At 44.2% G+C, this 25,163-nt stretch overlaps 1 pseudogene; it reads left to right on the plus strand.

Moving 5' to 3' along the window:
- The window catches only part of LOC111959278 (ephrin type-A receptor 6-like), an 83,500-nt pseudogene that overhangs the window by 41,960 nt on the left and 16,377 nt on the right, over positions 1–25,163 (plus strand).

Below are 25,163 nucleotides of genomic sequence, written 5' to 3' on the forward strand. Positions count from 1 at the left end.
AGAGGAGAGAGAGGTAACTGTGACTGGGGGTTTTGGTATAAATGGCTACAGGGTATATTTCCTTAGAAGGAATGTGATGAGAAATGGCTTCTCTCTTCAGTTCACCTTATTTGAAAGCCCTGTTCAAGTTGCATTGCACATGAATTTCAATCAAGAAGAATCAATAAGCAACAGTTTTGCCTCATCCCCTCACAGTATTTTTGGGTATTGAATATGAATATGTTTTTGGCTGTATTCTGGTTAAATTAAACAATGAAAATTCTCTAAATTATACCAGTTTGCACTCTAAAATATATTTGAGCCTTTTCGCTACAGCAGGAAAATAATCCTCCAGCAAAACAAGAAATTATAATTTTATGTGGGTTATAATTAATATACATTTTTGAGAGGTATACATTTTTTGTAAGGGAAAATCAAGCTGAAAAAGTGGAAAAACAAACTCAGAGCCTTTTTAAACCTTCAAATACACTACACGTTGTACATTTCCTGTTGAGGAAAGTTTGCTCCTGCAACAGGTGATGAAATTAAGATCCATACATCTGTATTGAGAGTGAAGGTGAGAGGAATTTTTCAGGTGTTTTCGACAGTGTATCTGACCAACTCTCTACTGGGCACCGTACCGCCATTGAGAATACCAGTGTGTTTAACCAGCTTAACTCTTCTAAACCAATTGTGTGTTACATGCTTCTCTGCAACCAGTCAGGAGTATGATTGTAATCTGGCAAAGGCGGTTGGGGAGATTGTATGTTAAGCCAGTGTTATGGATCTTAATTTCATTACATCACCCTTGTCGGCAGTGACACTCCCTATTCGAACACAGGAATGTAGCAACGATGGGCCTAGCTGAGTATTTGAGGGTTATTAAAACGGTGACTGTCTGAAGAGCATGTGTATTATGCCCCATCGTGGTCTCAGACCCTGATTTCCCCTGACTGAGCCATTACAAAAAAAATGTAAATCAACTGCCTCTACAAAAATTTATAAATTATAAACCCACATTAACAAATATGAAAGCAGTTCTTGACTTCTTCGGCGTGCTGGAGGCATTATTTCCTGCTGTAGCGAAAAAGAGCCTGCAATGATTACCATATTTAGTGGTGCAAACTGTATAAATATTAGCCAGAATTTCATTGTAATTTACACCAGAAATACAGCCAAAGAATACATATTCATATTCATACCCCAAAATACAGTGAAGGATGAGCAAAATTGTGCTTATGAATTTTCTTAATTGAAATTCCATGCTGCAATGCAACTCGGAACAGGGCTTCAAATGAAGGTGGAACTGAAGAGCAGAAGCAATTTCTCTCCATCACATTCCTCTTAAGGAAATTATGACCTGCTGTAGTCTATATGTGTATACCAAAACCCCCCTGATGCAGTCGTCACGAGTAATACCACACCCTACATTCTTCTCTCTACTAATCGTCTCCTCCATCTCTGACTTCTTACCTTCACGTCGGCTCCACTCAGTTCTCCTCTCTCTCTTCATCCCACTCTCTCTCTTCCTCTTTCTCCCTCTCTCTCTCTCTCTCTCTCTCTCTCCTCCTTTCTCCCTCCCTCTCCCTCTCTCTCTCTCTCTTTCTCCCTCCCTCCCTCCCTCTCCCTCTCTCTCTTCACTCTCTCTCTCCTCTCGGAGAGGAGGAGGACTGCCAAAGCCCATTATACATATTCGGTCAAGATTAGAATTGAAAGAGCGTAAATGCGAGCATTGGATTCCGTCTAGTGTAGTTAAGCGCCCAGTAAACTAATTAGTCTCATTACAGCAGTCTTGAAACTATATCCTCGAGGTTTTAATTGAGGCTTGCCTGGCCCCAAGGCCTCCATTAACAGTTATAGAGAAAATCAAGGTCTGTCTATATGATGCCTGGAAAACAACGGCATTTATACATATGAGGAATGCAGTAGTGCTCACTAAGGGAGGGAGTAGGAGCTGAGAAGTATCGGAGACATAGTATTCCGAAAAGCAACAACAGAAGATACTACCTACACATGTGTTTAGTGAAACATTGTTGAGAGAAAACAATAATAGTAGACAAGGACCAGTTCACAGACATGTCGGATTTGTTTTGTTTGCGTACTCCGGCCCCCATATGATGTGTGTTCTTAGATTCTAACTCAGGAAACGAATATGAGAGAGCATCCACCGTTTGGAGGACACACACACAAGCCCAATCTCCGATCTCTCCTTCACTTATAGTTGCTAATGAGCTCTGCTGCGTTAGCTTCAGGGAGAGCCTGAGTAGAAGTCAACTAATACAATAATATGTCATAAGGAATCGTAGGTTCCAGTTGCAATCCTTAAATGAGAATCTCGATTAAAGATACACAGGTCTGTAGCGTACTGTGCGTGTAGATGTGATGCTGTACAGACACATCATAAGTATTTGTTTACGAAGAGTCTCCTTACTATAACGCAAACTCAACCATCTTCCCACCACATGTCTTATAAACGCCAACCAAACCTGACCTGGCATTCTCGGGAGTCGCTCTGAACCTCTTCATTGACTGAGCTCAAACACCACTGGCATATAGGTAGTCTGTAGACAGTGCGTAAAACACGACACCCTGTTACTCTGACAGAGGTCATGTCCCTGTGGGCCAAAACAACCCTGATGGTCAATTGTAAGGTTTATGATTGATTAAAGCACATGCATCCACCCCATGGCAAAAAGGGTTAGAATGGCAGGAAACCTGCTTTGAGTTAAAAACTGCACAATGTTTCTCTTCTGCCCCATGGCAAATGTAGAGAAATGCATGAATGATGCGAGTCTTATTAACCATATGTGAACAAATCTTCGTCTCCACTCGCCATGAGCAAAATGTGTGAGAGAATCTGCAAGGTGAAATTGAATCTTTTCAAAAAGAAGATGAGAGAGTTTAGCCCTCCCGCGCTACCTGGTGATTGGGGTGGCTACGAGTTGTGCTGGCACTGAGGCATGCGCGGAGTAATAGCTGATGCCACCAGAAGATATCTGGGTTCATAAGCTCCAGGCTCTATGCACCTTAATGAGCTATCCGGCGTGCAGAGGCCCATGGCGTGGACAAATTGGCCCCTGGCGTCTCATCTGTGTTAGGTGCAAGGTGTTGGTCCGGGAGGAATATCCATGTCTCTATATCGAGGCGCGGACTAGTAAACACTCCATCGTGGCGCGGATGAACCAACGGCGTCGCAATGGCTATCAGCTGACCAGGTCGCCAGTTGTCCCTTACTGTGTTATACAGACACACAATCCAGAGCAATCACTGGTCAAGTGAACCACGTTCACACGACTATCGTTGCGTCTTGTGCTTGGTTTCCGTCCGCGTACCCATGGCTCTCTGTCCGGAATATGCAAGCAGCGAAGCACACAAACCCATGCTAAACTCTCTCTCCCAATGCTCATACAATAACAACTCTAATTGCCCATCGATTACTCACAAAAAGGATGGGCTGAGGAACAAACCAAAAACGAAGAACGGCGAGATTTGCCATTTTTTTGGATTGAGATTCTCATAGAAAGCCTCATAAGGGCTCAAGTCAACGTTGAAAGCACAGTCATTAGTAAGAGTAACTTCTTTCGTTTCCCCCAGCTTTTTTGTCCCCTGTTGTTTCCCTCAGTCTTCCATACTTGTTTGTAACAGTAAAGTATTGTAACACAATGTAACAGTAAAAAAAGGTCTGGTAGCAACTGACTCTATTTAGGAGAATGTCTGATATCTACCAGTAAAAGATTATGTAGACTAACCCCAATGTACGTCTGTTATGATCCCATCGTAAACAGTTAAAGTTGTATTCGCTAGATCTCTACACCAGAGGTACACCGTGTAATGTTAGCTGTAACAGTGCTTAAAATATGGATTTCAATTCGTTTACCTGTCTGTTAGACCTTCCTAGCTAACAGTGCATCCGTCTATATCACACTAAAGTAAAGTGTACCCTGTCCGTAGACTAGTAAACAATTAGAGGTCTCCAGAAATAGAACATGCTAAAGAGTAAAGTGTTCGTAGACATGTCACAGATAAAGTATGCTGTTTACACGTAACTGCAAAGGTATGATTTAGACATGTAACAATAAGATGTCTGTAGATCAATGGATACATGGAAAAGTGTGCTGTAGAGAGGACTGCTAACGTAATGTGTCTGTAACTGTAACTGTATAAAAGTCACTGTGTTGAACTACAACTAAGATGTAAGTTAATCCGAGAGCGCTCTGTGTTTAGCTACATTGCATCTGTATAAGTGGGTCTGAATGCAGAACCTGCTAACGTTATTAAGGTGCGTAGACCTGTAAACAGTAAAGTATCTGTAGACGTCGTAACAGTAAAGATGTCGTGTTTAGACATGTATACTGCAATAGATGCTATATGAGTAGACTGTAAAGTGTCTGTAATGTAACTGTCTAGAAAGTAGTCGTGTCCTATGCACTTTAAACTGTTAATGTCGTAGACTGGTAACAGTTAAAGGTCTGTAGAACGTGATTGACAATAGTAAACGTGTCTGTAGACTGTAAAGTACAAGCTGGCTAACTGTAAGCTCAGAAGTGCTCTCTGTTAGACTAACTTATATAGTGTCGAGTGAGACGGTTAATCGTATAACGTTCTGTAGACTGTACACCGTAATAGTGTGCCTGTTAGACCTTAACTCGTATAGCGTGTCCTGGTAGAGACTCCTTACCGTAAGACAGCTGTCGGTTAGACTTAGTCTTTGGTAAAGTGTCGTGTAGACTGTAAGCTGTAAATATCTGTAGACTATACTGTAAAAAGTGTCTGTAACTGAACTGAAAGTGTCGGTAGACTAACTTAAAGTGTCTGTAGACTATAACTGTAAAGTGTCGTAGGGCGTAACATAAAGTGTCGAAACTGTAACTGTAAAGTGTCTGTAGACTTAACGTAAAGTGTTCAGTTCCACCTTCATTTGAAGCCCTGTTCAGAGTTGCATTGCACATGAATTTCAATAAGAAAATTCAATAAGCACAATTTTGCCTCATCCCCTCACAGTATTTTTGGGGTATGAATATGAATATGTATTTTGGCTGTATTTCTGGTGTAAATTACAATGAAAATTCTGGCTAATATTACACAGTTTGCACTCATAAATATGTAAGATCTTAATTTGAGCCTTTTCGCTACAGCAGGAAAATAATCCTCCAGCAACAAGAAATTATAATTTTTATGTGGGTTATAATTAATATACATTTTTGTAGAGGTTGATACATTTTTTGTAAGGGAAAATCAAGTCTGAAAAGTGGAAATAACAAACTTCAGAAGCCTTTTTAAACCTCAAATACACTACACGTTGTACATTTCCTGTTGCAGGAAAGTTCTCCTGCAACAGGGTGATGAAATTAAGATCCTACATCTGTATTGAGAGCTGAAGGTGAGAGTTAATTTTTTTCAGGGTTGTTTTCTACAGTGTATCTGCCAACTCTCTACTGGGCACCGTACCCTGCCATGAGAATACCAGTGTGTTTCAGCTTAACTCTTCTAAACCAATGTTGTGTGTGTTACATGTTGCTCTGCAACAGTAGGAGTATGATTGTAATCATGCAGGCTGGGGAGATTGTATTTATGCAGTTTTTATTSTTCCCTATCAGAGGCCMATATMCTAGCAGCAGATGCTGGCCCCCTGACTGAGCTAGATGCTACAGCAGTTACTCTCGGCGCAGTGTCTGTGTGTGTGTCTATGTGTGGACTAGTGTTGTCACGTTACCAACATTTTACTAACGACACGATACCAGGCCAAGTATCACGATACCGAGTAGTATCACTATACCAAGGGTGGAAAATTCAGTGGCCTAGCTTCCTGTTCGCCCCGTCTCCCGGACGCTTGTTCCCATTTTCTAAACGCTATGCGCATAAGCTACACAAAAAAACTGTCACTGATAGTCGTACGTCTACTCAATACAACACATATTCAATTTAACTGCACACTGTTCGCTGTATAATGGAATGCTGCATAGAATGTCTGATTTGCTCATATTTGCAAAGGCCTACCTGTGATTTGGCTGGAGGGATGGGAGGAAGGAGTGTACATACTTAATGATCTGCATGTCATTGTGTCAGTTAGGGGAAAACACTGCATGAAACCTTGTTTAATCTTCAGTTTACAGACACACACACACACTCCCCTCCACATCTCTGCTGTCTCCCTCACTTCTTCAAAACACACACACACCACTCTCTCTCCCATCATACACATTATCTGCTGCCCATCTTTAAAAATGTGAGCACCAAACAGCATGGTAAGAGCACCAGAAAGTGGAAAGACACTGAACAAAAATAAAGTCATTTGGAAAGTATCAGCACCCATTGACTTTTTCCACATTTTGTTGCATTACAGCCTTATTCTAAAATGGATTTCAATCGTTTACGCCCCTCATCAATCTCACACACAATACCCGCTGTAATGACAAAGCAAAAAGCAAATGGTTTATTAAAAATTAATTAACTGCGAATATGACACACCCCCGTTTACATAAGTATCAGACCCTTTACTCAGTACTTTGTTGGAAGCACCTTTGGCAGCGATTACAACCTCGAGAGTCCTCTTGGGTATGACAGTACAAGCTGGCAACACCTGTATTTTGGAGAGTTTCTCCCATTTCTTCTCTGCAGATCCTCTCAAGCTCCTGTCAGTTTGGATGGGGAGCATCGCTGCACAGCTATATTCAGGTCTCTACAGAGGTGTTCGATCGGTTTCATTCCGGGCTTTGGCTGGGCCACTCAAGGACATTCAGAGACTTTTTCCCTGAAGCCACTCCTGTTTGTCTTGGCTGTGTGCTTAGGGTCGTTATCCGCTGTTGGAGGTGAACCGTTTCACCCCAGTCTGAGGTCCTCAAGCGCTTTGGTGCTGGTTTTCAATCAAGGATCTCTCTGTATTTGCTCTGTTCAGCTTTCCCTCGATTCTGACTAGGTCTCCCATTCCCTGCCTCTGAAAAACATCCTCACAGCATGATGCTGCCACCACCATGCTTCACCGTAGGGATGGTGCCAGGTTTCCTCCAGACGTGACTCTTGGCATTCTGGCCAAAGAGTTAAATCTTGGTTTCATCAGAAGAGAATCTTGTTTTCTCATGGTCCTGAGAGTCTTTAGGTGCCTTTTGGCAAACTCCAAGCTGGCTGTCATGTGCCATTTACTGAGGAGTGGCTTCCCGTCTGGCCACTCTACATAAAGCCCTGATTGGTGGTTCTGCCGAGATGGTTGTCCTTCTGGAAAGTTCTCCCATCTCCACAGAGGAACTCTGGAGCTCTGTCAGAGTGACAATCGGGTTATGGTTCATCCCTGACCAAGGCCCTTCTTCCCCGATTGCTCAATTTGGCAGTTTGTTGGAAGGCCACTGTGTTCTTGTGGAGCTTTCAATGCTGTAGAAATTTCTCAGTACCTTCCCCAGATCTGTGCCTTGACACAATCATTTTTCAGACCTCTAGGACAATTCCTTTGACCTCATGGCTTTGGTTTTTGCTCTGACATGCACTGTCAACTGTGGGACCTTCTATAGAAAGGTGTGTGCCTTTCCAAATCATGTCCAATCAAATTGAAATTACCACAGGTGGCTCCAATCAAGTTGTAGAAACATCTCAATGATGATCAATGGGAACAGAATGCACCTGAGCTCAATTTCGAAGCTGAATACTTATTTAAATAAGGTATTTCGGTTTTTATTTATAAATAAATGTGTTAATAATTTATAAAACCTGTTTTCGCCTAGTCATTATGGGGTGTTGTGTGTAGGTGACGAGGGAAAATTATTTAATAATTTTACAGAAGACTGTAATGTAACAAAATGTGGAAAAAGTCAGGGGTCTGAATACGTCGATCCAGAGCATCCCAAACATGCTCAATGGGTGACATGTCTGGTGAGAATGCAGGCCATGGAAGAACTAGTACATTTTCAGCTTCCAGAATTGTGTACAGATCCTTAAGACATGGTCGCTGTGCATTATCATGCTGAAACATGAGGTGATGGAGGCAGATGAATTGCAGGACAATGGCCTCAGGATTCTCGTCATGGTATCTCTGTGCATTCAAATTGCCAGCGATAAAATGCAATTGTGTTCGTTGCCGTAGTTTATGCTGGCCCATACCATAACTTCACAGCTACCATAGGGCTGTCACGCCCTGACTTAGAGATCCTTTTTATTGTCTGTATTTTGGTTTGGTCAGGGTGTGAGTTGGGGTGGGTATTCTATGTTCTATTATTTGTATTTCTATGTTTTGGCCGGGTAGGGTTCTCAATCAGGGCAGCTGTCTATCGTTGTCTCTGAATGAGAACCATACTTAGGTTACCCTTTTTCCACCTCTCTTTGTGGGAAGTTGTCTTTGTTTGTTGGCACTATAGCCTTTACCTTCACGGTTGTTTATATCGTTTGTTGCTTTGTTGGCGTAATTTTTTATAATAAAAGCAAATGTACGCCTACCACGCTGCACCCTTGGTCCACTCCCTACGACGGCCGCGACAAGGGCATTCTGTTCACAATGTTGACATCAGCAAACCGCTTGTTCACACGACGCCATACACACTGTCTGCCATCTGCCCAGTACAGTTGAAACTGGGATTCATCCAGCGTGCCAGTGGCCATGGAAAGTGAGCATTTGTCCACTGAAGTCTGTTACAAACGCCAAACTGCAGTCAGGCCAAGACCCTGGTGAGGATGATGAGCATGCAGATGAGCTTCCCAGAGACGGTTTCTGACAGTTTGTTTCAGAAATTCTTCATTTGTACAAACCCACAGTTTCATCAGCTGCCCTGGTGGCTGGTCTGACAATCCCGCAGGTGAAGAAGCCGGATGTGGAGGTCCTGGGCTGGTGTGGTTACACTTGGTCTGAGGTTGTGAGGCCGGTTAGACGTACTGCCAAATTCTCTAAAATGACGTTGGAGGCGGACTTATGGTAGAAAATGTACATTAAATTCTCTGGCAACAGCTCTGGTGGACATACCTGCAGTCAGTATGCCAATTGCATGCTCCTCAAAACTTGAGACATCTGTAGCATTGTGTTGTCCCCAGCACAAGGTGCACCTGTGTAATGATTATGCTATTTAATCGGCTTCTTGATATTCCACACCTGTTTATCTTGGCAAAGGATAAATGCTCACTAACAGGGATGTAAACACATTTGTGCACAACATTTGAGGGAAATACGCTTTTTTGTGTGTATGGAAAATTTCTGCAATCTTTTATTCCAGCTCATGAACATGGGACCTACACTTTACATGTTGCGTTTATATTTTTGTTCATATAGTTATGTATATATGAATCCTACCTTTGAAGCACGTCTCATGAGTAGCAGACCCTTTTCCTGTGCCATTCAAATGTGCCTAAACCAACTGTCAAGTTACCAGGTGTTAGCTAGCTAGGTAACATGACTGAACAACGTTGTTTGTCATCAAACAAATAATTAGCCAGCTGGGAATAGTTTAAAATGGCCCATGACTTGGTTTGTGAAATCTATCAAATACACTCCCAAATCGTGCAGGAAGAAAAAAAAAAGTAGCTCCAGTTATAGGAGTGATATTTTTTAGCCGTTTGAGCTAGAGACAAGCCCTTGTCTTGGCTGTAAAGCTACAAGCATACCTACGTTTGTCCTCTTGGGCACTGCTGCATGACAGCGAACACCTATACTCAGACTGGCCTGTGCTCTTTGTTTATATCTGGGATGAAATGGTATACAATCTATCAACTTTGCTCACTCTGTGCACTGCTCCAATGTAACAACAGAAGACTGATCAGGGTCTCCATCCTCGCTCGCAATCAAGGCTAAATTCTATTTAACAACTGACAGAGGAATAGATGTGCATGAGGAGCAGACGGAGAGAAGCAGGTGAGTGAGGGCTGGTATGGGATACGGTTGGCTGATTTACAGCTGCCACACCTGATATGTGCTTAGTTAAATAAAGGTGAAATAAAAATAATAAATGAAAGTGAAGTGGATATTATTGGACGCGGTGCAATAAAAATGTACTAAACTTAGAAACAACTGACTTTATAAACATTTTATAAAAGGCTCCAGCGGGTACTTTATATCGGTAGGGCTGGATAATGTGCTAGTATCATATGAAATGGTACTACGGTATTCTAAAATTTTGGTAGTATCATATGAAACGGTACTACGGTATTCCAAAAATGTTGGTATCATAACGTGGTACGGTAATACCGTGCAACACTAGTGTGGACAGGGTCATCTGCTCACTTAGATGTTATTTATCTACAGATTTGTGGGTGATGAATGGGGTATTTCCAGGGACAAAAATAACAATACACACACAAGTACAAACGCACACATAATGAAACATTAATGATGTGACATGTAGCCTACTATGTAAAGTAATGTGTACCATAAATAAGTTGTCAGCTTTGTGTATGTGTTTCTGTGGATGTTATGATAATTATTTTTGTGTGTGGTGTGTGTGTGTGTGTGTGTGTGTGTGTGTGTGTGTGTGTGTGTGTGTGTGTGTGTGTGTGTGTGTGTGTGTGTGTGTGTGTGGTGGTGTGTGTGTGTGTGTGTGTGTGTGTGTGTGTGTGTGTGTGTGTGTGTGTGTGTGTGTGTGTGTGTGTGTGTGTGAGAGAGAATGAAGTGCCCTTTCAGCTGACTCATTATGCTAAATAAATCGGCTAATTTCAATCAGCCATGATATTATGTTGTTGTTCAATTTTAGCTTACATTTGGGAAGCCTTACTAGCCTGAAAGGCTATTATGTTCTTCATTATTAAGAACAAACCAAGCATTGAAATAGATCAGGAGGCAGAATTAGTTTAAGCTCACAGCACTAAACTGCCTGCTGGAAATGCAGCCTCGACACGAAGGTGATATGACTGTAGGAAACATCCGTCAGTCCAGTTACTGATGGAGCTGAAATAAACATAGGAGTTTTAATCATCACTCTGTGGATACGGGTTAGTTTACTTTTGAGAAGAGTTTGTAATTCTCATAATAGTGTTTATTGTCCTGTTTTCCTTTACTGATATTTACTTGTTGTCATTTTTCAGGCCCACATTCCTGTATTGAGTCATTTTGTGCCAGCATGGTAATGTAAGAGAAATGTGGGCGATAGCATGCTATTAAGGCCATCCTGACCCATTTGTTTATAAATGGGGATAGTATATTCCACTGGCTTCCCGCAACATAGGGTATCTAAATCAGTTGGTTTCAGCTTTTAGGATGAGAAGGAGGGGACAAGGTGTGTATGGTATTCTATGTCAAGTCAGGGCTGACTAAAGCCACTTAAAGTGTCTTTCTTCTAATGATTGATGATTACTCTCTGCTACTTTTTTCCAATAAATCCTGCACCTATTTGAAATCCTCTTGCCGTCATAACCTACCCCCTTACCTTGGCCGTTACACAGTACAGTTTGACATCCCTAAAAATAAAGTGTTCACCATCTATTTTGAAAGGTTTTAATAACACCGATATTTATGTAGATAAATCTTAGCGAACTGTTTACCACGTTGAGTTAATAGGATATTAATTAGTGAGAGGCTGATATTACCTGCCGGTGGCTGTAGTCAAGCCCTGGGCCAATATTTACTCAGCACTAATGTAATCAACACACGACTAATATGATTTATATCAACACAGCTAACTAACCAATCTCCCAGGTAGACCTGTTGTACTGGAGGATCCATAGACGCTAGTATGACCGTAAAACCCCTAATAATTTGATATTAAGATAATTGGATGCTCCAGGCTTATCTCTAGGAAAGCAAAGCCTTTCCTGTGAAATGATGAAGCATATAATCAGAAGCTGGTGTCAGCCTTCCATCACTACTCAGATTAAATGGAAAGATGGCACCGACAGAGAGGGCTGCCTTGCTTCTAGTTCTTAGGAAACTTTGCAGTATTTTTTTTTTTATGTAGTATTCCTTACATTGTTTTAGCCCAGAATTTTTTGGGGACATATATTTATATATTCTTAATTCCATTCCTTACTTAGATTTGTCTGTATTGGGTATATGTTGTGGAATTGTTAGATATTACTTGTTAGATATTGCTGCACTTGTTGGAACTAGAAGCACAAGCATTTCGCTACACCCACAATAACATCTGCTAAACACGTGTATGTGACCAATAAAATTTGATTTGATGTTAGTAGTTGAACACCTGACCTTTAACATTCTCTCTGATTGGTCCCTCCAGGTCCCTTTATGGTGGGCGTGCTGAAGAAGGACTGGGCATCTCAGAACAGCATTGCCCTGTCGTGGCTGGAGCCAGAACAGACATCCCTCCTGGTGGTCGACTATGAGGTCAAGTACTACGAGAAGGAACATGAGGAGTTGAGCTACTCGTCGACGCGGACCAAAGCCCCCAGTGTGATCATCACAGGGTTAAAGCCCTCCACCTGCTACGTCTTCAGCCTGAGAACACGCACCTCCGCTGGACACAGRGCCTACAGCCCCAAATACGAGTATGAGACCACGGACGACAGTGAGTACCTCGTACCGCCCTCTGTGTCTGTTTCATGACCCCTAACACTTAACCCTTGACCCCAAACACTTAACCCTAGATGTAATCATTGAAAATATAAATACATGAACTTGCCAATGTGCTGGTGATGTTGTTTTTATTTATATTGACTTTTAGAGAGGCTTTACAGCTAACATTGAAGTTGACAGAGTGTACTGATGTATATAGTGTACAGATGAGTCATTGATCACTCATGCACTTTTCTACCTGTATTTATTGTCTGTATATGTCCTTTTCTATGCTTTATTGTGTGTTTTTATGTATACACAGAGCCACAACCAAAATGTTCCCACGGGGATAATAAAGCCATGCTGAATACTAACATACAGACCTGTGTTTGTGGTTCTGTCCTATATACTTGGTCAGTTCTTGAAGGGGTTCTTTTTTACTGTACCAGGGTTTTTATCTTAGAGGTGCCAGAACTCAAGCAGTAGAAATATAGAGGTGTAGGTTCTCTATACTGGTTGGTCAGCACCAGTCCACTGATCTGGCCTCAGTGGCGTCTCCTATCTTCTCCTCTTTTCCCCCTTATCTATCCAGCTGAAGAGCTTTCTTTATCTAGTGGATCAGACAGTCCTGGCCTGCCTTTGTTCTGGCCTTTAATCAAGGAGAAAATACCCTCTCCCTCCCTCCCCTCCTTACCTCCCTCCCTTCTCTCCCCTGTATCCCTCCCTTTCTGCTTGTCCCCGACCTCTCCATACCTGCTCTGCCTCTCCTCCTATCTAACCTCTTCCTTCCCCATCTACAGTGCCCTCCGAAAGTATTCAGACGCCTTGACTTTTTCCACATTTTGTTACGTGACAGCCTTATTCTAAAATGGATGAAATAAATAAAACATCCTCATCAATCTACACACACCACCCCATAATGAAAAGCAAAAACAGGTTTTTAGAAATATTTGCTAATTTATAAAAAGTAAAAACAGACATACCTATTATTTACATAAGTACTCAGACCCTTTGCTATGACACTCGAAATTGAGCTCAGATGCATCCTGTTTCAATTGATAATCCTTGATGTTTTTACAACTTSATTGGTGTTCACCTGTGGTAAATTCAATTAATTGGAAATTATTTGGAAAGGCACACACCTTTCTATATAAGGTCCCACAGTTGACAGTGTATTTCCGAGCAAAAACAAAGCCATGAGGTCAAAGGAATTGTGCATAGAGCTCCGAGACAGGATTGTGTCGAGACACAGATCTGGGGAAGAGTACCAAAAAATGTCTGCAGCATTGAAGGTCCCCAAGAACACAGTGGCCTCCATCATTCTTAAATGGAAGAAGTCTGGAACCACCAAGACTCAGCCTAGAGCTGGCCGCCCGGCCAAACTGAGCAATCGGGGGAGAAGGGCCTGGGTCAGGGAGGTGACGAAGAACCCGATGGTCACTCTGACAGAGCTCTGGAGTTGTGAGAACCTTCCAGAAGGACAACCATCTCTGCAGCACTCCACCAATCAGGGCTTTATGTTAGAGTGGCCAGACGGAAGCCACTCCTCAATAAAAGGCACATGACAGCCAGCTTGGAGTTTGCCAAAAGGCACCTAAAGACTCTCACCATGAGAAACAAGATTCAAGAAACAAGATTCTCATGAAAACATGATTGAACTCTTTGGCCTGAATTCCAAGCGTCAGGTCTGAAGGAAACCTGGCACCATCCCTACGGTGAAGTACGTTGGTGGCATCATCATGCTGTGGGGATGTTTTTCAGCGACAGGGACTGGGAGACTAGTCAGGATCGAGGGAAAGATGAACAGAGCAAAGTACAGAGATCCTTGATGAAAACCTGCTCAAGAGAGTTCAGGACCTCAGTCTAGGACGAAAGTTCATCAGGTTCAACAGGACAACGACCCTAAGCACACAGCCAAGATAACACAGAAGTGGCTTCGGGACAAGTCTCTGAATGTCCTTGAGTGGCCTAGCCAGAGCTCGGACTTCAACCTGACCTCTCTAGAGAGACCTGGAAATAGCTGTGCAGCGACGCTCCCCATCCAAACTGACAGAGCTTGAGAGGATCTGCGGAGAAGAATGGGAGAAACTTCACAAATACAGGTGTTCCAAGTTTGTAGTGTCATACCCAAGAGGACTTGAGGCTGTAATCGCTGCCAAAGGTGCTTCAACAAAGTACTGAGTAAAGGGTCTGAATACTTATGTAAATGTGTTATTTCCGGGGTAAAAAAAAATACAAAAACTTCTACATTTTCTAAAAACCTGTTTCTGCTTTGTCATTATGGGGTATTGTGTGTAGATTGATGAGGGAAAAAAATGTTTCATACATTTTAGAAAAAGGCTGTAACGTAACAAAATGTGGAAAAACTCAAGGGGTCTGAATACTTTCCAAAGGCATGACAGTCATGACAGCCCTTTAGATTCAAGCCTTTCTCACACATCCACACAAACACAAAGGCCTCGGTCTCATTAGCGTCAATCAGGCCTGACTGCTCAGTTAGGCTTCAGAGTGTGTGTGTGAACTCCTGGTCAGGAGAACCGTCCTGTGAAGTCATCTACCCCTCTGATCAGCTATGTTCCTCTCTCCTCGTCTGACTGGCAATTATCTCTTACCAGACCCCAGCTACACACACACACATACACTCTCGCACACACACACACACACACACACATTCTGACCTTCACACATTCAAGCGTACACACACACTTACAAACATATTGGCGCCGATCCTCACACATCCAGGCATACATGCGGGCACACAAATGCTGTCACGTCTGGGTTGGGGGCTACGCATCCTGATCACCAATTCATTTTCATTAAGTGTAAAATATTGTAGAAATAAGTTTTGCTAATAGCAATCATCTTTCAATTATGTGGGATTCGTTAGCCCTGTGAAGAAACAGAGAGAAGGGAAAATAATGAATATCAAATGTGGCTAATTTTGGCAAATGATCAGAGACTAAATCACAATTTCATGAATGAATAATATTAATTAAATGGCACCAAGCATATGAATGATTCCTTTTAAAATAGAATGGTTGTCTTTCAGACCAAGAGTTCATCAATCTCTCCATATTCATTTCAAATTAATTAATACTAACAATATCAATTATTACTAATAAAAGTGCTTTTCTCTCCTCAGTCTGATTTGATAAAGATGTTGTAAAAGTGGTATAGTTATATTGTCTTTTATGACTTTTTTCTGACTTAATCATGTGAATGTATATTGTTTTTGTGATGTCACCTCTTTTCCAGTGATATGGCTGTATGTCTATACTTGTGATGTCACCTCTCTTCCAGTGATATGGCTGTATGTCTATACTGTAAATCACTTTAATAGGTCCAGACAATAATCAATCAATTGATTTTTCCCCTCCCTGTAGCGTCAGACATGGCGTCAGACCAGGGTCAGGTGTTGGTGATCGTCACGGCAGCCGTGGGAGGCTTCACTCTCCTCATCATCCTCACCCTCTTCTTCCTCATCACCGGACGGTAAGAGACACACACACACACACACACACACACACACACCTGTCTCTTATACACATCTAGATGTGTATAAGAGACAGGGTCAGCACCACAGACAGGGCTGTAGGATAGTTCAGCACCATGGACAGCACTAAAGGTGTCTTCAGGAGCATTGACAGAGCTGTAGGAGAGTTCAGCACCATGGACAGCACTAAAGGTGTCTTCAGGAGCATTGCCAGGGCTGTAGAATAGTTCAGCACCATGGACAGCACTAAAGATGTCTTCAAGGAGCATTGCAGGGTGTAGAATAGTTCGCCCACATGGCAGCCTAAAGATGTCTTCATGAGCATTGCAGGGCTTGTAAATAGTTAGCAACATGGACAGCACTAAAGATGTCTTCAGTTGCACTGACAGGGCTGTAGGATAGTTCAGCACCATGGACAACATTAAAGGTGTCTTCAATTGCACTGACAGAGCTATAGGATAGTTCAGCACCATGGACAGCACTAAAGATGTCTTCAGTTGCACTGACAGGGCTATAGGATAGTTCAGCACCAAGGACAGCACTAAAGATGTCTTCAGTTGCACTGACAGGGCTGTAGGATAGTTCAGCACCATGGACAGCACTAAAGGTGTCTTCAGGAGCATTGACAGGGCTGTAGAATAGTTCAGCACCATGGATAGCACTAAAGATTTCCTCAGGAGCATTGCCAGGGCTGTAGAATAGTTCAGCACCATGGACAGCACTAAAGATGTCTTCATGAGCATTGCCAGGGCTGTAAAATAGTTCAGCACCATGGACAGCACTAAAGATGTCTTCATGAGCATTGACAGGGCTGTAGAATAGTTCAGCACCATGGACAGCACAAAAGGTGACTTCTGGAGCACTGACAGGGCTGTAGGATAGTTCAGCACCATGGACAACACTAAAGATGTCTTCAGTTGCACTGACAGGGCTGTAGGATAGTTCAGCACCATGGACAGCACTAAAGATGTCTTCAGTTGCACTGACAGGGCTGGAGGATAGTTCAGCACCATCGACAGCACCAGAAAGGAAAAGGCGAAGCGAGAGGGATAACTTGGCCAAAAATCTGTCTTCTCGAGCAGGTGGCGTTGTTCCGTTTCTTTCGCTCACCAAGGGAGGAGTTTTTATATACAGTGGAGGTCAATAAGAGAGTGTCGAATTTGGTCAGCAAAAAATGTAATGACTTATTTGCTACGTAGGTTTATTTGATCAAATACATTTTTTGGAATGCTTAGGTTGCTACGAGTGTACTGATATAAGTAGGACACATGACATCCCGGCAAATTTGAGAAAAAACACTTTATATCGGAGTTGTCTTGAGATGGCTATGCATACAGTATTCATGAACATAGCATCTAGTAGCATAGCATCTCTGTCCATTGAATGCAGGCGGTTGACGTCAACACCCCTCATCGAATATTCAAGTATTAAAATAACGAGATGTAGTAGTCTTCAGTAGCACTGACAGGGCTGTAGGAAAGTTCAGCACCACACTACTGTGGACAGCTCCCTCCGTACTGAGAGGCCTACATACAGTAATACAATGGCATTTCACACTTAATTTTAAAAAGTTTGAAATGTACCCAAAGAACAATTAAAAGTAGAATGTGACGAAACCTTTGAGATGACCTTCCAGTCTATGTAGGTGTTAAGTCTGTTCTGAAAAGCTTTCTAAATAAGGGAGTGCACTGAGGCACTGTGAATTTAGATAAMTAGCGTCAAACAGGAACCAGTTAAACCAGGACTGTCCCTCAATCCTCATGTGTGTATCTGTCTATGTATAGGTGACCGTCTGGCCTGTGTAGGGGTGGGTCTATCTTTGTACTCTACTCTAAACCCACACTACTGCTCTTCACTTCTACTTCAGGGTTATCTTTCAACACTCATCCCTCTCTCCTCTCTTTCCTCACTCTCTGATTCCTCTCTGTCCTCTCATCATTCTGTCTGTGCTCCTCTCTCTTTTGTCTCTTTGCACTTTCTCCTCTCATCCTCTCCTCATTCTCTCCTCTTTTATCAGTGGAAACACAGTGGCTTCAGCATGTAGTAATGACTCAGTGGATATTAGGGTAGAGAGTAGGTTGAATTACATTGACTTTTAGATTAACGCTCTGGGCAGGGTTTGATATTGAAAGGTGTGTGTGTGTGTGTGTGTGTGTGTGTGTGTGTGTGTGTGTGGTGTGTGTGTGTTGTGGTGTGTGTGTGTGTGTGTGTTTGTGAGCGCTGTGTGTTGGTGTAATAAACCAGAATAGCCTTTAAAGCCGCAACATACTTTACACCCTTTTTGAGAAACCTTTGAAAAATAGTTTGTGTGTCGTCTGTTGTGCGTTCACTTTTTGTGTGTTTCAAAGCCAGTGATTCAGTGATAGAGTGGTCTAGACAGGTCTGATAAAGGAGCTTTAATCACACACTGACCCATCACTGGGGGGCTAAGTCAATAGACAAATCCACTCTCTCTCATCTCTCATCTATAGAGATGAGACGAGTATCCAAGATGGCGTAGCAGTATGACGTGTGTTGTTTTGTCCCGTGTAAATACTCAGTTTTTCTTTTCGTTTTTTTGTAAAATTTCAATATATTTCAACTCTTTTTTTTCCATTTTCAGATTAAATATACCTTCCTGCAACCCGCCTCACCAATGTGGTACGGACTGCTATTTTTTAGACCTTATAACTGAACCTCCACAGAATAGCCATCAGAAGCTAGCCAGCTAATTAGCTACTAATCAAATTCAACAAATGTATTATATAGCCTTCTTCATCAGCTGATCTCAAAGTGCTGTACAGAAACCCAGCCTAAAATCCCAAACAGCAAGCAATGCAGGTGTAGAAGCACGGTGGCTAGGAAAATCCTAGAAAGCTAAACCTAGGAAGAAACCTAGAAGAGGAACAGGCTATGAGGGTTGCCATCTCTTCTGTCTGTCAGGTGGAGATTATAAGAAACATGGCAGATGTTCAAGTTATAATGAACCAGATGGTCAAATATAATAACAAGTATGTCGAGGGCAGCAAGTCAGCACCTCAGGAGTAAATGTCATTGGTCTTTCATGGCCAATCATAAAGAGATTTCTACCGCTCTGCTGACTCTAGAGAGTTGAAAAAGCAGAGGGGACAGGTATGCAATGTCCGTGAACAGTCAGGGTTCCATACGCGCAGGCAGAACAGTTGAAACTGGAGCAGGAGCACGGCAGGTGGACTGGGGACAGCAAGGAGTCCTCATGCCAGGTAGTCCTGGAGCGGTCTAGGGCTGCAGGTCCTCACAGAGAGAAAGAGAGAATTAGAGAGAGCATACTTAAATTCACACAGTACACCGGATAAGACAGGAGAAGTACTCCAGATATAACAAASTGACCCTAGCCCCCCGACACATAAACTACTGCAGCATAAATACTGGAGGCTGAGACAGGAGGGGTCAGGAGACACTGTGGCCCCATCCGACACTGTGGCCCCATACTAGCTATTTAGTCATTGTTAGCCACTGCTAATGGTCTTTACCTTTAGCTCAGACACCAGCCGCTTTAGCCCTGATAGACCGGATAATACCTGAGCATATCGGACTGCTTTCCACTACATTTCCGGATTCCTGCCGCATGCTCTGGACCATCACACGGGATCATCGCAGCTAGCTAGCTGCTACCAAGTTACTATTGTGGCTAACGCCCTTGTCCAGAAGCAAGCACCAGGTAGCCTCGAGCTCGCCTCGAGCTAGGCCCATCTCCCGGCWAGCAAACGAAGTACACCAACTACAATACCTCTCTTGCCAATTGGCCTGGACCCTTGTCAACACAGAGCCCCGCCGATCCATCACGACTGGTCTGCTGATGTAATTCGGCCGATGTGCTCTCAACCGGTCTCTGCGTCGTGGATGTCGGTGAAGACCCATCTGCTAGCCCCGGCCTGCTAGCTTTCTGAACTCCTGCTCGCCTAGCGTAGTAACGACTACCGAACTGCTCCCTGTTTCATCTATTGCTGCTCATTGGACCCTTTGATCACTCGGCTACACACATGATGGCCGCTGGACTGTTCATTAACACTGTACTTCATTTTGTTTATCTGTCTTCCCCAGCCTCGAACTCAGGCCCTGTGTGTAGCTAACTGACCGTCTCTGCCCATTCATCACCATGTTGTTGTCTTAGCTGTTTACCTGTTGTTGTCTTACCTGTTGTGGTCTTAACTCTCCCAATCAACACCTGTGATTTCTTTATACCTCTCTCTAATGTCAATGTGCCTTGTATACTGTTGTTTAGGGTAGCTCTCATTGTTTTATTTTACTGCGGAGCCCCTAGTCCCGCTCAACATACCTCAGATAGCTCCTTTATCCCACCCCCCACACATGCGGAGACCGCACCTAGCTTAACTGGCGCCTCCAGAGATGCAACCTCTCTCATCGTCACTCAATGTCTAGGTTTACCTCCACTGTACTCGCACCCTACCATACCCGTGTCTGTACAATATGCACTGAATCTATCCTACCACGCCCAGAAATCTGCTCCTTTTATTCTCTGTTCCCACCGCACGAGACGACCAGTTCTTATAGCCTTTAGCCGTACCCTCATCCTACTCCTCCTTTGTTCCTCTGGTGATGTAGAGGTTAACCCAGGCCCTGCATGTCCCCAAGCGCTCTCATTTMTTGACTTCTGTAACCGTAAAAGCCTTGGGTTCATGCATGTTAACATCAGAAGCTTCCTCTGACGAAGAGGAGGAAATCTGCCGTAACAGAAACACCCACCACCAAAGGACCAAGCAGAGTGGAAGAGGGCAGCAACAGCAGCAGCAGCAGCGGCCAAAAACCCAGGACTCCTGGACTTGGGAAGAGATCCTGGACGGCAAAGGACCCTGGGCTCAGCCAGGGGAATATCGCCGTCCCAAGGCAGAGTTGGAGGCAGCGAAGGCAGAGAGGCGCTGGTATGAGGAGGCAGCGCGGCGACGGCGGTTGGGAGCCCGAGAGTCAGACCCAAAAATGTCTTGGGGGGGGCACGGCGGAGTGTGGCAAAGCCGGGTAGGAGACCTGAGCCAACTCCCCGTGTTACCGTGGAGTGAGAGGGCGTCGTACTGGTCAGACACCGTGTTATGCGGTGGAGTGCACGGTGTCCCCAGTACGCGTGCTTAGCTCAGTGCGGGCTATTCCACTCGCTGCACTGGTAGGCTAGGTTGGGCATCGAGCCGGGTGTCATGAGCCGGCCCAACGCATCTGGTCTCCAGTGCGTCTCCTCGGGCCGGCGTACATGGCACCAGCCCTTACAAATGGTGTCCCTGGTTCGCCAGCATAGCCCAGTGCGGGCTATTCCACCTCGCCGCACTGGCAGGGCTACGGGGACCATTCAACCTGGTAAGGTTGGGCAGGCTTGGTGCTCAAGAGCGCGTGTCCTCTTCACGGTCCGGTAATCCGGTGCCACCTCCACGTACAGTCTTGGTGCCGGTGGCAGCCCCCCGCACCAGGCTGTCTCTCCGTTTTCTCTCTCCAGTTGCTCCCACCTGTCCAGCGCTGTCAGAGCCTTCCTCCTCTCCAGCGCAGCCAGAGTCTGAACTGCCTGCCTGCCCAGCGCTGTCTGAACTGCCTGCCTGCCCAGCGCTGTCTGAACTACCTGCCTGCCCAGCGCTGTCTGAACTGCCCGTCTGTCCCGAGCCGTCAGAGCTGCCCGTCTGTCCCGAGCCGTCAGAGCTGTCCGTCTGTCCCGAGCCGTCAGAGCTGTCCGTCTGTCCCGAGCCGCTAGAGCCGTCCGCCAGACAGGAGCAGCCAGTGTCGGTTCACGTGTGTGTTTGTGGGTGTTTGTATTTCGTGTCAGTGTTCGTGCCCCACGGGACTGTTTGTCGGTTAGATTCTCTTTTGTTATTTCGTTACTTGTAGTGTTCAGTTTATTTATAATAKATATGGACACTTTCCACTCTGCGTTTTGGTCCGATCCCTACACCTCCTCTTCTGACGAAGAGGAGGAAATCTGCCGTAACACACATATTATCAATGAACCTACCAGGTACAACCCCAAATCCGTAAACATGGGCACCCTCAAAGATATCATCCTGACCAACTTGCCCTCTAAATACACCTCTGCTGTCTTCAACCAAGATCTCAGCGATCACTGCCTCATTGCCTGCGTCCGTTATGGGTCCACTGTCACGTTCCTGACCTTATTTCCTTTGTTTAGCCTTGTTTAGTTGGTCAGGACGTGAGCTGGGTGGGCATTCTATGTTATGTGTTTCTATGTTGGGTTCATTGTATTAGCCTGATATGGTTCTCAATCAGGGGCAGGTGTTTTACGTTTCCTCTGATTGAGAACCATATTAAGGTAGACTGTTTCTCACTGTTTGTTTGTGGGTGATTGTTGCTGTGTCTGTGTTTGTTCGCCACACGGTACTGTTTCGTTTCGTTCGTTTGTTTCTTCCTGTTCGTGCGTTCATTTTTATATGTTCTCAAGTTCAGGTCTGTTCACGTCGTTTATTGTTTTGTAGTTTATTTAAATGTTTTTTCTGTCTTCGTTTAATAAACAATAAGTATGTATTCAAACCACGCTGCATTTTGGTCCGATCCTTGCTCCTCCTCAGACGAGGAGGAAGACGAGCGTTACATCCACGTTTAAACAACCACGACTCATCACTGTCAAACGCTCCCTAAAACACTTCTGCGAGCAGGCCTTTCTGATCGACCTGGCCCGGGTATCCTGGAAGGATATTGACCTCATCCCGTCAGTAGAGGATGCCTAGTTGTTCTTTAGAGGATGCCTAGTTGTTCTTTAAAGTGCTTCCCTCACCATCTTAAATAAGCATGCCACTTTCAAAAAATGTAGTTCTAAGAACAGATATAGCCCTTGGTTCACTCCAGACTTGACTGCCCTTGACCAGCACAGAAACATCCTGTGGCGTACTGCACTAGCATCGAATAGTCCCRGCGATATGCACCTTTCAGGGAAGTCAGTAACCAATATACACAGTCAGTTAGGAAAGCAAAGGCTAGCTTTTTCAAACAGAAATGTGCATACCGCGGCACTATTTCCAAAAAGTTCTGGGACACTGTAAAGTCCATGGACAATAAAAGCACCTCCTCCCAGCTGCCCACTGCACTGATAGAGTTGCAAAATCTGGCTTCAGCTGGGCTAGACAATCTGGACCCTCTCTTCCTGAAATGATCTGCCGCCATTGTTGCAGACCCTATTACTAGTCTGTTCAACCTCTCTTTCATATCGTCTGAGATTCCTAAAGATTGGAAAGCGGCCGCGGTCATCCCCCTCTTCAAAGGGAGAGACACTCTAGACCCAAACTGTTACAGACCTACATCCATCCTTCCCTGCCTTTCTAAAGTCTTCGAAAGCCAAGTGAACAAACAGATCACCGACCATTTCGAATCCCACCGTACCTTCTCCGCTATGCAATCCGTTTTCCGAGCTGGTCACGGGTGCACATCAGCCTCCCTCAAGGTCCTAAACGATATCATAACCACCGATAAAAGACAGTACTGTGCAGCCGTCTTCATTGACCTGGCCAAGGCTTTCGACCATGTCAATCACCGTATTCTTATTAGCAGACTCAACAGCCTTGGTTTCTCAAATGACTGCCTCGCCTGGTTCACTAACTACTTCTCAGATATAGTTCAGTGTGTCAAATCGGAGGGCCTGTTGACCGAACCTCTGGCAGTCTCTATGGGGGTGACACAGGGTTCAATTCTCAGGCCGACTCTTTTCTCTGTATATATAAATGATGTAGCTCTTGCTGCGGGTGACTCTTTGATCCACCTCTACGCAGATGACACAATAATGTATACATCTGGCCCTTCTTTGGACAATGTGTTAACAAACCTCCAAATGAGCATCAATGCCATACAACACTCCTTCCGTGGCCTCCAACTGCTCTTAAATGCAAGTAAAACTAAATGCATGCTCTTCAACTGATCGCTGCCCGCACCTGCCCGCCCGACTAGCATCACCACTCTGGACGGTTCTGACTTAGAATATGTGACAACTACAAATACCTAGGTGTCTGGCTAGACTGTAAACTCTCGTTCCAGACTCATATTAAGCATTTCCAATCCAAAATTAAATCTAGAATCGTCTTCCTATTTCGCAACAAAGCCTCCTTCACTCAAGCTGCAAAACATACCCTCGTAAAACTGACTATCCTACCAATACTTGACTTCGGCCTCCAACACTCTACTCAGCAAATTGGATGCAGTATATCACAGTGCCATCCGTATTGTCACCAAAGCCCCATATACTACCCACCACTGTGACCTGTATGCTCTCGTTGGCTGGTCCTTGCTACATATTCGTCGCCAAACCCACTGGCTCCAGGTCATCTAAACTCAGCAAAAAAAGAAATGTGCTCTCACTGTCAACTGCGTTTATTTTCAGAAAACTTAACATGTGTAAATATTTGTATGAACAACAAGACTCAACAACTGAGACATAAACTGAACAAGTTCCACAGACATGTGACTAACAGAAATGGAATACTGTGTCCCTGAACAAAGGGGGGGTCAAAATCAAAAGTAACAGTCAGTATCTGGTGTAGCCACCAGCTGCATTAAGTACCGCAGTGCATCTCCTCCTCATGGACTGCACCAGATTTGCCAGATCTTGCTGTGAGATGTTACCCCACTCTTCCTCCAAGGCACTTGCAAGTTCCCGGACATTTCTGGGGGGAATGGCCCTCGCCCTCACTCTCCGATACAACAGGTCCTAGACGTGCTCAATGGGATTGAGATCCGGGCTCTTCGCTGGCCATGGCAAAACACTGACATTCCTGTCTTGCAGGAAATCACGCACAGAACGAGCAGTATGGCTGGTGGCATTGTCATGCTGGAYGGTCATGTCAAGATGAGCCTGCAGGAAGGGTACCACATGAGGGAGGAGGATGTCTTCCCTGTAACGCACAGCGTTGACATTGCCTGCAATGACAACAAGCTCAGTCTGATAATGCTGTGACACACCGCCACAGCCCATGACAGATCCTCCACCTTCAGGGACCCTGGGCATCTTTCTTTTGGTGTTTTTCAGAGTCAGTAGAAAGACCTCTTTAGTGTCCTAAGTTTTCATAACTGTGACCTTAATTGCCTACCGTCTTAAAACGTCTTACGGGTCATTGGGACGCTACCGTCCCACCTGGCCAACATCCGGTGAAATTGCAAAGRGCCAAAATCAAATTACAGAAATCGTAATATTAAACATTCATGAAAATACAAGTGTCATACATCATTTAAAAGCTTAACTTCTTGTTAATCCAGTCGCGTTGTCAAAAAGGCTTTACGGCGAAAGCACACCATGCGATTATCTGAGGACAGCACCCCGCACAC

The sequence above is a fragment of the Salvelinus sp. IW2-2015 genome, linkage group LG36 (assembly GCF_002910315.2).
Source record: "Salvelinus sp. IW2-2015 linkage group LG36, ASM291031v2, whole genome shotgun sequence".
NCBI classification, from domain to species: domain Eukaryota; kingdom Metazoa; phylum Chordata; class Actinopteri; order Salmoniformes; family Salmonidae; genus Salvelinus; species Salvelinus sp. IW2-2015.